This window comes from Platalea leucorodia, assembly GCF_965183815.1.
Source record: "Platalea leucorodia genome assembly, chromosome: 3".
Lineage (NCBI taxonomy): Eukaryota > Metazoa > Chordata > Aves > Pelecaniformes > Threskiornithidae > Platalea > Platalea leucorodia.
In genome coordinates, this window is record NC_138825.1 from 62,451,774 (window position 1) to 62,468,768 (window position 16,995).

The following is a 16,995-nucleotide window of genomic DNA, read 5'->3' on the forward strand; positions in this document are numbered from 1 at the left end:
TAGTTATCTTAGCTCTTTTTAGTCAGGAGGAAGAAACAGACCTCTAGCAAGCATTTTTGTCTTATCTTAAAGGAGATACCTAAACTAGGTTATACCATTAGTACTCAAAAGCACCCATTTTTCTATATTACTATTAAGGTAATCTAAGGTGACTAGCATGACAGTAGACAACTGTACAGTATATGTCTGTGTTTGATCACATTAATCCCAGTCCCTCTGTATTTTTCTGTGGCTATGGTGAATGAACTAGAAAATAGACCTCAAAACTTCATACTATTTTGTTCCCAAAACAAACAGAAATTTATGAAACAGGAGTAAACAATTCTCCTGAGCATTTCAAATGTCTGACTATATCTTCTAGGCTTGATAACAACAAAGTTGTGTAGATTCTTGGGCTTTTGTTCAGTCAACATTATCTCCCAAGAGGTCTACACACTGTTCTGCTTCTACAGAAATGCAGAATCACAGGACCACAGCATAGTTCAGGTCTCTAGTCAAACCTCCTGCTCAAAACAAGGTCAACTACGAGGTCAGACCATGTTGCTGAATCACGAATCACAGACACAAGGATTCTTTAATCAAATCCCAACATCTTTTTTCCCACTTCATAGAAAATAGTCCATTATCTTAAAAACAGATAGTTACATCTCTGGAGTTCACTGTCTTCATTTTGTGAATGTCAAAAAATGTGAGATCAAGTTTTTCTTCTTCAGTCTTGAAAAACAGATTTATTTATTTTTTCATTTTAGATCTTCTTGGAGTCATAGGATTTCAATACCTGAGATTTTCAGAGAATCCTCTTACAGTGTGAGGCTGAGGTAACAGCACTAGAAATGCTACTTCATTAAGTATACCACTACTGCTAATTTCAGTTGTCTGACCAAGTAGATCCATTTCAAGAAAATTATTTTTAATTGGTCAAATTTTACCTTAGGCATTTTTATGTATCTTATATGTGCTTCACACTTGGGTGTATTTATTCTGTCACAAAAACTCTGGTGACACAGCCAGCACTATTAACTACAGATATAAAACTATAATAGAAAAATACCAAGTAATTTATCCACAGGCATTGATAGGAAAAATATTCTGAGCAAATCCTCAATGTATTTCCATTAACAGCCTCAACTGAAACTCCTGTCCTCCAGTGCCCACAGTTTGGACCTCTCTGAAAGACATAAACAGGAGCCAAAATCAACATGTATACAAGCCTGTGGGAGGACCCGTTATAGTTTCTTCAGGGCCTGATTGTTCCAAAGTGTTGCTGGCAATTGGATATTGTTGTGGCAGTGGTCACTAAAGGCCATAAAGGACAAAGTCACCATACCCGACTTCAAGTTCCTGAGCCACAAACCACAGTATGGCAGAGGTAATCTGGGGGCAAATATCACTGTGTGTTTCCCCTTGTTGAAACCTTCCCCTATTAGCTGCCAAGAGACAGGAGTCTGGGCCCAGCTGACCTTTGATCTGACTTGATATCACTTTTCTGCCTCTCATGCCCTGCATACCCTCCAGATACATCCTAACATGCTTCCTTCTGCACTGTCTTTTTTTGGAAGCCTGGCTTCATGGTGTGTAGGGAAAGGGATCTACTAAATTCTCCTCCCACTTTTGCACAGCTGCTCCATGTCCAGTTCCCAGTGACCCAAAATGGGAGACAATGTGTGGCAAAAATTTCTTTCCAGGAATTCAGGTGGAGTTTAATGTGAGTATAATACTCTGTCTTAAAACAAGATTCCTTAACCTGAACGTTACAAATCATCATCTTCACAGCTCCCCTTCACAGAGAGATTACAGTTTAATGGCTATGAGATTGCTATATATAGTGGCACTGTTTTTAAGAAAAACCTGTCATCTACTGCTCCATCTAATAAAGACAAGAGATTCTGCAACTCTTCACATCAAAAGATACAGCCTGATGTTTCTTATGAGTCATGAGTCAATGAATTATGTAGTTTGCTTTCTCTTAAGCATGTAATTTGATCTCCAAGCATGAGCAACAGTTTTTGTATTTCAATCAGTAAACAATTGCTCTTTAAAAACATTCCAACTGATGTTTATTTGTACAATCTGTCCTTCAGCAGAGCCTTAGTTTGATGAAGTAGAAGATGTAACTCTAATAGCAAAGTGTCTAAAAACTGACAAAACATTACATTTGATCATGTGTGATGAGTGCACTAAGGAAGTATGTAGTTTGGAAAGCTGATACAGCATCTCATTGAAATGACTGTGTCTTAAACATTGCTTCTTTCTGAACTAACCAGTTGCTATCACTGAAGTGAGAATTTTCTTTTTTAAATTACAGGGATCAGATTTCCAACAAAAAACATGAGTAATGCATAGTCTGAATGAAAGAAAAATAAAACATTTTTCTTCAGTCTTAAGTTAAAAGTTGTTACTGTGGATACCTCTTTCCCTTGGGAAGAATGCAGTGGGGTCCTTTATTTCATTAGAGATGTCAAACGGAATCGATATCAGTGCTGAGACCTTGACTGGTGGGCAGGCTGGATGGACACTTCTAGAGTAAGCAAACAAAATGTTCTCTCTTGATTAGAACAGCTTTGTTGCAACTAAGCAGGCTACAAAATAAAACAAAAAATTACCTGGAAGATCAAACTGTAACTGAAAACTTGACTGCAGTTGTATAACCTTAAAGGTAACAGCTGTAGTGCCAGACGGCTTTGGACATCTATTTTTCAGACAAGAAAAAACAAGAGGTTCCTAATCACCCTTCCAGTGGACTAACACTGTCCATTATACAACACTGGAGAATATCATTATAACACAGGTATTTAAATACACAATAGAAATTTCTTATAATTTGTGTGGTAATTTTTTGAGCTCTCTTCACAGAGCTGCACATCACTTTGCAGAATTCACCCAAACCAAAGGAATGTGCTATCGCAGTGTAGCATTTTAGACACTCTCTGCAGGAAACAGCACCTAAAGATTGCACTGGTCAGCAAGGTATCTCAAAGCACACTATTTCAAAGCACGATGTCCTTCTGCAGATTTAGTTCCTTAAGCATAAACCATTGTAAATTCCTGGCTTTTGATAAAGGTTAAAAAAAAAGAAGTGTCCCCATCTCCATCTTCAATAATGAGAAAATACATTTTTGCCAACATTGCTATTTTTTCTCCCAGTTCATATTCATTTCCTTTTACTGACTAAAACTGGAAGTAGTGTGCCTGTTTTTGTGCAAATATGGCAGGAATGCATATTTTGTTAGTTTTTTTAATTTTATATCCTTGCTTATGGCTTTGTATATTATTATGATAGCTATTCCCAGTGACAGAACAGCAGTAGATTTAGTACATCTATATCTCGTTCTGGATGTCCACAGTACAGTACATTACCAACACCCTTATATATCATAGCTCCTTTAGTGCCACAGTCTTACAGACAAATCACCGCTTTGACCGTAGACCTTATGGATACAGCTGTGCAATTTTGACAAGTCTCTAAATCACCAACTAGATTCTGATACACAGTGACAAATATTTCATCCCCTAAAAAGTTCCTTCATAGTCAATTGGACAACTCATAAGAAAAAAGATACCCAGCCTCCATATTTATTAGTCAGATACCTGTTCATTTTGTTTTCATGTTCTGGCCCATCTTTATGTTTATTCCTACATCTAATACCAATCTCTCTTGCTTTTCATGTAGTCTTTCTCCCACAGTCATGATACCTCAATAAAAAAACAATGTTTTCTCATCTCATTGATTACTAAGGGTGGGTTTTCAGGGCTTTTTAATTCCTTGGGTCAGGCTGTGCTTTGAGACCTGTATGGTGCAAGAGACCCTTAAACCAGACACAGGACACAGAGGCAAATTTCTTCTGTCAGCTGAGGAAGACAAACCAAAGTTTGTACAGCCAGTAGCAAAATGGGTCCTAATCTGCCTCAGACCTTTAATGACTCTTTAAAAACAAAAATAATAATTAAGTCAAGAAAGTTTACAATGGACAGAGACTAGTCAAGTGGATGTAGCTCAAATATGCAGTAGCTCCATAAATAAGTAATTGAGGAAGAAGATATACATTGCCTTTCATCTCTAAACTGCTCTTTCAAATCCGGACTCAGTGTCTAAAATGTTAATTTGAGCCTATGACATCTATTCTGCAGCCAATGTGAAGTGAATTCCTGGTCCCTGGCCAGTTTCTAATGGACAGGTGGAAACTACCCAAGAAAAGGCGACAACCACAATTGGCACCCCAGTGGGGAGTCATAGCAGTGGGACAAAGACTGAATTGGTTGAAAGAAAAAGTGATCTCCTCACCCCCTCTAGACAGTTCAGCTAAATCAGGCCTGAAACAAATGGGCAAAGCACTGTGGGAGAAGATTGCATTATGATTGTCCTGCCATCCTTTTTCTTTGTGAATAAAACAGGAGACTTGTTTTTCCAAGGCTGTCAATCTCACACCTTTCACAATTTGAGAAATAAAGAGAGAAATGTTGCTCTGTCCCCCCTTACCAGGTCTCCCTGCTGTGACAGTGAGTGTTGCCAGTCACACGCTTGAGCTCTAGATCAAAACCAGGTGGCACAGCAAACTGTATTTAAACTTTGACCCTCAGTTCCACTCTGTTGCACAGCTTTTGCTTTGAAAAAGAAAAAAAGAAAAAAAGAAAAAAAAAGAGGTTTTGCTAGCAACAAATACTTTTCACTTGCCAAAGAACTCATTAAATAGATATTCTACCCCAACCTCAAATATTTCTGTAGTGTGACCCTCCTCCTAAAGAACCAATTGTAAAAGGAATTTGATATTGAATTTGTCTTCCAGATTCCAATATTGCATTTTCTTTCCTCTTTCCTTTTAGAACAACAACAGAAAAAAAAAAATCATAAAGAACAAGGAAAAAGAAATTGATAAAACTGTCTAGCTACTATGAGGAAACAAAATGACTGCTGTGCAATGTCACAGCTAGTAATGCCTCAGTTTCAACTGAAACAGCATTGAAAAATAGCCAAACAGGAACCTTTCATGTCTGACTTCATAGGTCGCCCACCCCATGCTATGTGTTCTTTCTGTGAATCTCTCAGCTAAGTACTTCCAGCTAAAGTAGTTCGAATACACAGAATGAGAAAAATCAACAAAGAACAAGACACAACAAGCAGTCTAGAAATACCACTTAGCTAGTGCATTGTAGCAGGCAGCACTGGATTAATAGCAACGTAGCAAACAACTGATTGCAATTTGAGAGTTTGTTTTATGACCAAAGTACATTTCAGATTTATCATTCTAGTTTCAAATGTGCTATCAGATATGTACATGATCAGAGCACAGGTGATGTTCATTTCAGTTAAGAAAATCCCCAAACTCTGCACTTCCGGCAAAATGCTACTTTGAAGTAGCTTAATAGCAACTAGAGGCCATGAATAAGCACAAGACACTGGTAAATACATTCAACATTGGAAAATATATTCAATGAAAGGAACTATCTCAAGAATTTATTCTAAAATACAGAAAGCAGAGGCATGGAAACTGGAAAGGCTGCCTATCTTCGTACACTAAAATAACAGTGACTGCTCAACTGGAAACTATTTCCATTAAATATACACACACACACACACATACACACACACACACACATATATATATACTAAGAGTATCTACCACACCTAGAATTACTGCTAGTGAAATGGAATAAGGAAGAATATTTTCCTGTATTCTGCATTATACAGTTACACCTCCAAAACTGCAAAAGCTACACAGCAGGAATAATCAACCTTCCAAAAGCTTTGCAATAATTGGGACTTTAAAGGTTTTCTGCATTAACTGAGGATTACTTCTTTTTAAAACACATGACAAACAGCAAACAATTTCAAGTTGACTAAGAGATTCAGAAAAAAGCAAAGGCTCTGATTTCATATTACTTTTGCACTGTGTAATCAGTTACGTTGTTGGTAGACTTCTAATGTTTTGTATTTACCTTATTTCTGTCATCTTTGTGGTTTGAGAGGAAAGCACAGTAAAATGTCAACCTATAACTTTACAACAAGGACCAAGCAGAGATACTGGTGTAAGAAGTCCCCAGGCCAGATCCTTGTTTACACTACAAATCCCAAAAACTCCATGACTTCAGGAACTTACTTATCCATGACAATAGTGTAAAAACTATCAGAATCTAGGCCACCAATTCTATTTGTTACAGTTGAAAGGCTGACCCAAGCACATGGGATTTAAAAAAAGGTATTACTTCAGTAAAGCAGTGAAGAGCTCAGAACAATTCCTTCAGATCATTGGCTTTATTGGGTTTTTTTGTACTTACTTGCATTGCATCTGGTCATGTCTTTCTCATATTACCTTTGCTCACAAAGGTTATATGATGCTGGTTTACCCTGCTTGCTTTTCTATGTTCAATTATATGCCATTCAGTCTCTGGCTCATTTGTACATGACTAGTACTACATTCCAAGGTAACAACATGTCTTAATAATTTTTTGCTCAGTAGTGTATATAGAAATCAATCATTCTCTGCTTTACTTCTCACTACTTACATTTTCATTTTTTAGTCTGCTTTTCTAAGAAAATAAGGCTTGCTTGATCATGCTTGTCTGTCTGTCAACCCCCTTCTAATAACTTTGCAATCTATCAGATTGGAAAGAGAGGTTGGAATCTGAAAGATAAGTGATTATGAGAACTGTGAGGAAAAGTCAGGAATCAGGTGGAGGAAAGTCCAGAATTATTGCCCCTACCAAAGGACAGGCAGACAGACCCACATAGCAGCAGGGAGCAAGCTGGCCCAGGAGCACACCTGCAGCACCAGGTTACCCACCACAAATACTGTCGCTTGCTCAGGGGAGGGTACCATGGGGAAAAGTTGGCAGTGTGTATTTAAAAGAATTAGGGCACAAATCCATAGGAAACCAGGTTTCATTAGTTCCTCTCCTCAGGAACTACATGTCTTACAGTTTCAAATCTTTACAAACATATGTTGCCCAGAACCATACCATTCTGTCCCACTTGAGAAATCAAAACCCTGTTCTCCCTGCTTTTATGAGCAATCTTCTCTTTACAACACAAGCACTCCAAATGCACTCCTGTACAATTTCTGTAAATAATCTAATCATAAAATAATTTTTCTTTATTTAAAAGTGAATATTTCAGGTTTTTCTTGTTCATGCTGTTGGCCTATTTTACAAACACAGCTCAAGTAATTCTACTTTTCAGTTTCCACATCAACACTGATTTGCAACCGAGAACATTATTTTTCAAAAGGGAGGATCAGATATTCTGAGACATTCCAGGCTGTATTTGTAAGTCCTTATCTCCAAAGATCTGAGTGAAGTTGAGCTGCATTACAAAGTATTTATATTATAAAGAGAAAGACATCAGGCCTTCTTTTTTATTGAGACATATCTAGAGTTCATTTTTTTCTTTTCGGTAGCTGGTGATACACAGGAAGACACAGCACTGGTTGTGCTCCAGGTATGAATCTCTTTGCTTCCTCTAACAGCTGTCGCTTGCTTTTAGACATTTTCAAGCAGTTTTCCAGTCCTTCTCAGCCCTGAGCCTTGGATACTTGAATAAACCCCGGATTAGCTTGGTTGAGGCTACGGATTTGTGGTTAAACAATCCCCTAAAAACCTCTTTCCTCTCTTCTTGTTGACTTTGTTCCTGTTGATGTTGTCCCTATACTTGGCCTATATAACTTTCTAGATGAAGAATTAAAATTCACTTATCTCAGCCATTTTAAGTTCATGTAAATATGGATTATAAAAGTCTCCAGCAGTAATCATAAATTGTTACCTAACATTTCAATTTTATTAAAGCAAATCAGAAGTTACATGACGTGCCACTTGGCAACGTTGAAAAACTTTACTGTAACTCAAGTGCAGTTGTCAACTATGCCATTTCTGATACATGAAGTGGCCTCACATTATCAGAATAAATCTTTTTTACCCACCATTCTCTCTGAAATGGCACATAGAAGCAAAGCAATTTTTATGGCTCAATTTAGTTATTTCCTCCACCAGTCTATACTACTAAAAAGCCAGATACGGGTTTAGCAGGGGCAATATTAGTTTTGTTGTGCAGAAATGTGAGAATTTTGCCACTTATTTAGGGCTGGAAGTTTATATTTCAGAACATAGAAGATGTAGGAATTAGTATTATCCTTATGGTTGACCATATGTGAGTTTTCTGTTATATCTATCTATATCTAAATACATCTTATCATCAATACACTGTTTTTTTTTTGAGTTACAACTACACACAAGAACATCTGTCATATTGACGATGGTGTTACAAAGTCTTTAAAGACTATAAGGCTCCAGACCCAAAGAGAATTCTTTTGAGGATAGCTAGAGAGAGGGAATAGGAAGAAACATGACATTAATTATAAAGACTAGCATGCTCCATGTTTTTCCTGTTTTCTTTTGCAAAAAGTATCAGGAAGCTTATGTCAGTATCATAATATTCCTGATAACACAATGTAAATGTGGCAGGTGGGCAAGGCCATTTTTGGCACTCTTTGAACTTTTTAACAAAACACTAGTGAAAGACTTGCCCGTTCGCTAGAGAATAGCTAATAACTCACTAGTTTGGAAATCAAGCTGGGACTGGAAAGACTCTGTTCTCCATGTCCACAAGCATTTCTACATCGCCTACATCAGGATTACCCTGACCAGCAAAGGTGCCTCAACAAGAGGATTCCTCATAAGCTCTCTTTGAAAGAACACACATGATCTTGCAACCCCCAAACTGTGAATCTCTGTCTTAGATTTCAATCTGTGGGGATGTTTGTACTACTCCCTGAATGACTCACCAGACAAGAGGAAAGTAGCCTGCACTATCACTTTAAAGTAGCATTTGGAAAACTGTTTGTTACCATAAGCATTTATCTGCTTTATTATTTATGTAAACTAGTGTTTTTGACAAATTAGTAAATTTGACACATGCTTGCAGGAAAAAATACCAACTCAACCTTTAAATTGTCTCATTTAGGAAAGTATTTATGTTCCAGGAAATGCTCCTTATTTTTCCTTAGTACAGACTTTCCATTATATCTTTTAGCAATTTTGTCATTAATACGCTCACTAATACATTAATGGAAGTCTATTGTTCACTGTGTTTCATCTTTTCATATTAATTCTGTATTGTATCACTTGTATTCACTTTGGTGAACACTCCTTTTGATCTGCATCTTATCACATTAATGATTTTGCTACAAACAACATTGTATTATGAGACTTCAATATTCTGTTAGCATATTTAAATGCTAATAATTCAAAGTTGATCAAACCACATGGCAAAAAGAAGGTCAATAAATGAGCAGTCATGATACAGGGTTGGCAAAGCTATTTGAAAAATATGGAGCTCATTAATGACCATCATATCAGATACTTTTAAAGATGAATAATGACATGAGAATCTAAAAGTAGATAGTTAATTAACTATTAGTGCATAATTTTTGACTAAACATATTTCCAACAACAAATTATTAAATAGATAGGGAAACTGACACCACTTTTTTCCCCTCGTATTATCTGTTTTCATCTATATCTCTTTCACTATCTCTGTTCTTTTATTCACAGTATGCCTGTATTAGTTTTGCTCTCTGAAGATATGTTGTCCATATTTTTCAGGCTGTTCCTCACATTCAGACATTTCCCCTCTTCCACATCTTTTCACTTCAAACACAGACTCAGTTCTGTGGGTGTCTGTGGTAAATGTGCAAAATCCAGAAAGCTGAGGTGAATTTGAAGCTAGGCAAAAAGAGCTTTCTTTCATCCCTACTGTATGCAGTACTGGGATAATTATTTTTAGAAATGAGATTATACTGGTCACCTTATAATATCTCCACGATAATCTACCTTTTTTTTATGTAGTGTCAGATAAACGCAAGCTAAAGAGATCATGCTTCAGTTGGGACTTTTTAAATGTGGGCAGCTAAGGATTCTGAAAGTCTGTGTTATCCTAAGACTGAGCTTTTAAATTCCACTTTATTTTATTTCTTTAAATGCAGTGTCTATGCAGATTTTGAGGTAAAGGTTTTGTAGGGAAGTGAACAGTGCAGCATTAACCATTGTTCAAATTACACAGCACACAAACATGCTCTGGAGTTTTCGTAAGTAAATAATTGGAGAAACAGAAATAATGTCATTTCTTAAGACAGTTAAAAGGGAGTTAACCACTTTCCAGGATCCAAACAGGAATAAATGTTTCTGTTGGAAAAACAAAGTGGGTATTTTGGTTGTTAGATTCACATCTGCTCAGTTCAAAATTGTCTTCTCAAAGAGATGGGGCAGTGTTTAGTGATAAAGCAAACACAGAGTGAGCCTTTCAACTTTAAAACTGCTCTTGCTAATGTCATAGGCCAGAATTTTAAGAAGTTAGAGCTAATCTGATTAATGGCTGCTCAAGCCTCAAGCTAGCTGATGTTACACTGTCCTGTACAAAACTTTTACCAGTTTTTGCTGGGTCTCATTTTGAATGCCTCTTGCACTCACAAGGCAATTTGGGTTTGTTCTAAGGTAAGAGTGTTTGCAGCCAGGCCTCTGAACCTGCAAGCTATTTTATGCAGCTTGACCTTTCCACGTGCACGCAGCCCTTCTGACTCCAGCAGCAACAGTGTCTGGTGTCAGAGGCTGCCTACATGCAGCAGCTTGCAAGATCAGAATCATCATCATGCAGGAGATCCAAATGTACATAAAAAGCACAAAAAATCCACAGATGTGAAATCACCACTGGTTAGATGGATCGTCAGAAACAGAAGCATTGTCTGCTCTGGTGCATACTTACCTATAGCTCCAACTAAGGTTTCAACCTTGGAACTTGGCACTGACTATAAATGGTCACAGAAGTATTTCTTCTGCAAAGGAAGAAATGCTCAAAAAAAGAAAAAAAACTTTTCTGGAAGCATTTCTGAACATGTACAAAATGCTGCAGAATTTTCCATACTTTCACACATACCACAATACAAGTGAAAACTTAACTATTCTTCCTGAGCCTGTTCCCAAGCTAATGCTCTCGGTCCAACACAATATCATGGATGATTACAGCTAATTCAGAAGTAAAAGCTAATCTTCCACTTCACGACCACTATCTCTATTCAAGTCAACAGACTTGAAATACAACTGTACCAGAAGACAGTATTTTGAAGTTCCATAATTTCACCCTTGTCGCCCTTATATCTACACCCATCCAAAGGTTCCTGCTTCTCTATCCATCAGATAGAAGGTTCCCAACTTCCCTGTCAAATGCATTCTTCGTCAGTGTCCATCTGTCTTTCATCTCTCATGTGGTCTCAGGAGGTCAATTTAACATCTGTGCACTCTACAATACTATGTAATTATTCTGTTTTCCAACAAATATATTTGTATTTTTTTGTGCTAGCTGCTTTGGAGAGAACTTCATCATCGTCATCCATGAACCATCTCATCAGTCTTTAAGTCATTGCTTAACATTCTTCTGCCACAACAGCTTTGAAACAAACAAACAAACAAGCACCCTTTGGCAGCAGGTACGCAGGGTCTGTACTTAAACTCATGACTGCTGGGGTGACTGATTTTGTCTCACCAGATATGTCCAGAAGGGTGATTTGAGCCTGTGTAAACATATTTAACTTTGCTTTAAACTGCCTTTAGACATACTATTGACTCCTTGGACACCCATTCCCTCTGTATCCCAGTTTAATCCTTTCTCATGCTCATTAGACGAGCTCAAGGAACACAGACTATGTTTTCGGTTTTGCGATTGTATAGCAGGTCCCACACACTGGGGGCACGATGGGGTCCTCATTTCTGACGTGTTTCTAGATAGAGTTAACATTTAAATTACCAAAAAAAAACCCCTAAAATGAAAAAGCCAAAAAAACCCCCAAACCACCACTCCAGAAAAAACAAAACTTAATAAACCAATTTAAAAATCTTCCCTGAGGTGTCAGGATTCCAAATCAATCCAGCCCATTGAGATTGATGAGTTGTTGCATACAAGCAGGACCTGCCAGGCTAGTCTGCTAGTCTCACTCCAGCAAAAAGTCGTGCAGATGTAAGTCCTGTTAGTAAAACGAATATGTAATCTAACCTCAGTGCAATGTTGCAACCCACTACTGTCGAGCAGAGCTTTTATTTTGTCTTTTTTCCCCCATGGAAGAATGATGCCTAAAATGTTCTAATAATTATCCTGAGTTGTCCCAGTTCTTCCTCAGCAGTGTTGGGAAATAAATTACTTCCAATAACATGACAAACCACCGTAGGAATGCAAACACAACTTTGCATTCTGCTCTCCAGTAAATTTTATGGAGAGCCTGGAGGCTGAATCATCAGCACTTTTTCTTTTCTTTCCTTGCTTTACCTTTTTGTCAAATGTCATAATGCTTTTACTGCTGGGAACAAATGTACAAACATGCAAGAAAAAGAAATCAAGGATTAAAATTTTACTCAGGCCATTCCCAAATATATTTTATTTTGACAACTCACTTCCTTTATTCCTATTGCTTATTCAGTCACCTCAGTTCGTGTTTTAGTTTGAATGCATTTTCAGCTTAGCAGGATACTAAATGTTTCTGCTTGCATGTTTTTTGTGCCTTTCCAAAGATTTAATTGAACTCCCATTTTTGTACCACACACTTGCCAGGTTTCTTGCATAGCACAAACATTTTAAAACTGTCCAATCAGGCTTACTTTTGACTGGAATCTAATTACTACTGTTGGACCTGGCCTTGCTTTGGTCCTTATTTACTCTTTGAAGTTACTCATTTCAGAGCATTTAAAATTCATACAACTAACTTGTTCAAGGACCTTAGATGCTTGGTTATTATTAGGCTTTTCTTTTTTTAATTCAGCAAACCCATGCAAGTAGTCCAGCCCCATCTATTTGTATAAATATTGAGCTGGGCGATCTATTTATGACATAACGGAAAAGCAGGCAAGAGTGATGGGAGCTGTGTGCTTGGCAGTAGCTGTTGCAATCAATATTCCAGTCATGAACAAACTGTCAAAAATTAAGGAAGCACAGAACTGTATTATTTTATCATGGTCTGGGTTATTTTCAAAGGAATCTGGGAGACTTACAGGCCCAGCTCTCATTAAATCTTAATGGGAACTGGGAGTCAAACACTATTGAGCTGCCTTCAAAAAAATCACAGCAGTACTGAATAATTTTATGAGGTCACCCAATCAAAATAAATTCCATCATGATCTTTACACACAGTTAAACAACTCCTTGTGCTTAATTCTTCTCTTTTAAAAGGATTAAGAAAACCAAAATACATTGTATTTACATTTTTGTAGGATTTCAAATTATGTTTTCCTAGCAATACCCTGGGGTTTTTTTTCCTTTTAGAGACAAATAATTTTTCATGTCATACTTTGTCTTCACTGTGCCCTAATCTCATGAGAAAGTGATGAAAAATGCAACTGCTGATACAGGCCCCTGCACTTGGGGGTGTGGGGAGATGTGCAGTATGTATTCTGACACTTTCACATTCTACAGGTAATCCTTGTAAAACAAAGGAGTGTGATCAAATTTAGTGTTAGATTAAACAGCAAGGATCAATAGTTCTCCAGCATTAATAAACTTTCATCTCTTCATATCATCCACCAAGTTTTTCTTCAATAATGTATTCATATATTTAATTTTGTGCAAATTTTTATCAGAACCCTGACTACAGGCTCGGCTTCTGTGTAATTTAAATGGTGAAATAAGGAAATCAGGAGCAGCAAATTGTCATGAAATAGAGCATTTCCCCTGCCCTTGCAGCTGTCCCGTGAGTGATTGTCATCAAGGTGGTCTGCCATCTTCCCTGTGGATCGGTGTTTATGTATTTCCTCACATAGGCAGGAGTACTTCTTCCTAGCTTCTTCCTCTTACCTTATGACTCTATAGGAAAATAATACACCAATTAATTTGAATCTTCACTGTTGCCAGAAGGTCACTTTTACCTTGACCGTGGGCAAATTTATAAACTACTTACATGGTGGGGGGTCTGTCTTTCTGGATCAGATTTTTTTTATAACGTAGGCAAACTGCTCATTCAGTCTAACTAACTTGAAGGACCCTGCTCTCGTCTCATCGTTGCAAATATAAAATTCAGAAAATCCACGGGAGGGGACTGCAAATCCAAGTCCACTGATGAGTTCAGTGATGCTGTTCTTGCTGAAATCATGTGTCACTTGAGTCGATCCTCCCTGTATTGCCATACAACCCTTCTGGGAAAAACTAGTGTTTGCAGGTCCACAGTCCTGCATCCTCCTTCATGCAATGTCATAAAATGGACACATTTTTTAAATAAGTGACTTGCCCATGGACCAGACCATGCAGCTGAGATTTTTCTCCTGTCGTTTGCTTTATCTGACATCAAGGTATGTAAAACAGAAAAAAAGAATCCATGAGAAGCTGAGGACCTTAATTACCAGTAAGGGTTGATTAATAACAGTCTCTGTTTCCTCTCTCTTTTCCCCTTCTCCACACATTCAATGGTGGTACCACATACAGTAATTAGAAAACTCAGTGCAAGTGAGGCAATTTTCTTTGACAATGAAACCTTTGCTTTTACTGCTCCATGAAAGCAAGACAAGGTCTATTAAAATGACATTAAAAGATGAGCTGCCGGACTGAATTAGAAAATAGGTTTTAGACAGTCCAAAGAAGAAAGTAGGGAATAAGATATGATTAAAATGCTGAGATGATGAATAAGGAGACAGAAAAATGGAATGAACAGCTTTTTAGTCAAACTAAGTTTTCCTCCACTCCTTCCGATCTTCCACTGGTTCAAAAGTTTTCAGTAAATATATGAATATATTTATAGACAAATAGCTATGCATGCATGCATACATGCACAGACACACACACATATGTCCTCAGCTGATGTGAAACAGCCTTTTTTCTAACATCTTTTTCCTGTGATAACATAATGGCTACTGTTTAGTTGAAAACTTGCATATAATCCTTCACTCAGAACCCAGATTCCTCAGAAAATGGTTTTACATGATGTTAATGCAGCCAGCAGTTCCAAGAAACTATATCTCGGATCCCCTGCATGACTACTCTATCGTCTTGTTAGATTCTACTTTTATTATCAATAATCATTCCACAATTTTCTTAATTTTATCACAAGGTATTTGTTTTCTTATGAGTGAATGTTTGTGAAGCTTATGATCTCATTACAATCAATACCAATAACTTGCAGCAATAAAGGCAAGTGAGTACCAGAAAAAGATACACAGAAAAAATATGTATTTTTAACCACTTAAATTATTTCCTTTATTTCTTTTTTTCCCCTCCACTCAGAACATTTTTAAAGGTTACTGGAGCTACTGTTTTTCACACAGTCTTTGAAACTCCAGAGTACCTTCCATCAGCACCTACGAAGAGAGCCATACATTTTCAATCTGTTGAAAATAATTCTGTGGAAAAACTCATTCTGTTGCTTCTAGACACAATCCAATCAGTGTAATGGTTTTTGAGAAAGCAGGAACTATATTCACATTTCATTCATGTAAAGAATGAGATAATAGAAGACTTTCCTGGCAGATGAGCACCCTGCAGGTACTGCAGTTTGCTACAGCATACCTAAGGCCTTTTTGGGTTCATTGCATATGGAAAAATCTCTCTTAAATTGTACTCTTCCCTCAGGCTTCAAATACATATTTTTTTTAAATGGACTGAAGCAGGAACTGGAGGGATTTTGCACCCCAGTACAACTTTTGCTATTGAATGGCAGCTCTGATGTTCTGGGAGAACTTGTCATAATTTTGTCTTTCTTTAATGAGGTAAAATTGACCCAAACAGCAGATACCAGGGCCCTCACCATCAAACTTAGATCATTATTTCCCAATCAGACAAAGAAAAGCCCTAAAACAAAAACAACCATGGAAATTAACATCTTGTTTCTTTTTGGTATTCTCTGTGCCTGCTACCTTTGTGTGGTTTTCAGTTTTAATTGAAATTCAGTAACAGCAGAGTTCAAACACGGAGTGGATGTCAGCCAGTGTACTGCAGCAGCAGCACTGCCGGAGAGGTGCGGTTGTTTGACAAAGAAGAATGTTCCTTTGCTTTTTGTAGCACACCATTGTTATCGGTTTCCTTTTTATTGTAGTCGGAAAGATAGCCACCACTTTCGTGTTCAAATGCCATGCCCACGACAATCCCTCCTCAGCCACTCGTACCTCTCCAAATCACATTCCTCCTGAGCTGAGACTGCTCACCTTCAATCAGCACACAGATGTAACTGATTTGACAAAGCATGCGTTAACAAAGACATATCATTAAATTAAAAACTGGGGAAAAAATGTAGAGCTGTTAGACATTCAAACCTGTTAGAGAAGTGAGTTTTGAACAGTGGTGACTAGAATCGGCTCTAACTTGACTTCTTTGACCTTACATGTGTTAACCGATTGATTTTAATTCAAGAGATGCTAATGCTTAACTGATACATAATCTATATACATACATAAATGAGTAATAGAAAAAGTATGCAGGAGAAAACGAGTTCTTGAGGAAAAGCCTTGCATGGGTCGACATTACTAAGAAACAGGAAAAACTTCTTCTTACCAAGGTTTATTAGATATTACATGCAATTCTTGTACTTCATTTTAAACTGCCTAGTCTCATATTTTGGATCAGTTCTAAACAGCACTCAAGGTAGATTATAGATATGTTGTATCTACAAAGCATCATTTTTATTACAGAAATAAAGATTTGTATTATTTATTTGCTTTATTAATATAATGTTGTCACTGGCAGAGTTTATATTAGTCTTCATCAAAGCTTTCTAGAAAAAAAAAATTGTGGTACAGCTGCGTTGGTAATATGGGATTTGTAGGTCTAGGATCAGCAGTCAGCAATCATACCTGTTCACATACCTCTGTGATATGGTCCAGGTTAACACATATTTGCAATTTCATGTGGCCCAAGTGAGTTCACTTAGAGAGTTCTCATGAAGAGGAATATTCCTGCATGATTTAGGAAAGCTCGCAAGTTCACTCACCCCTCCTCAAACCTAAAAGATACTGAAAGAAACCAGAGAAACATTTATGTTGTATGTA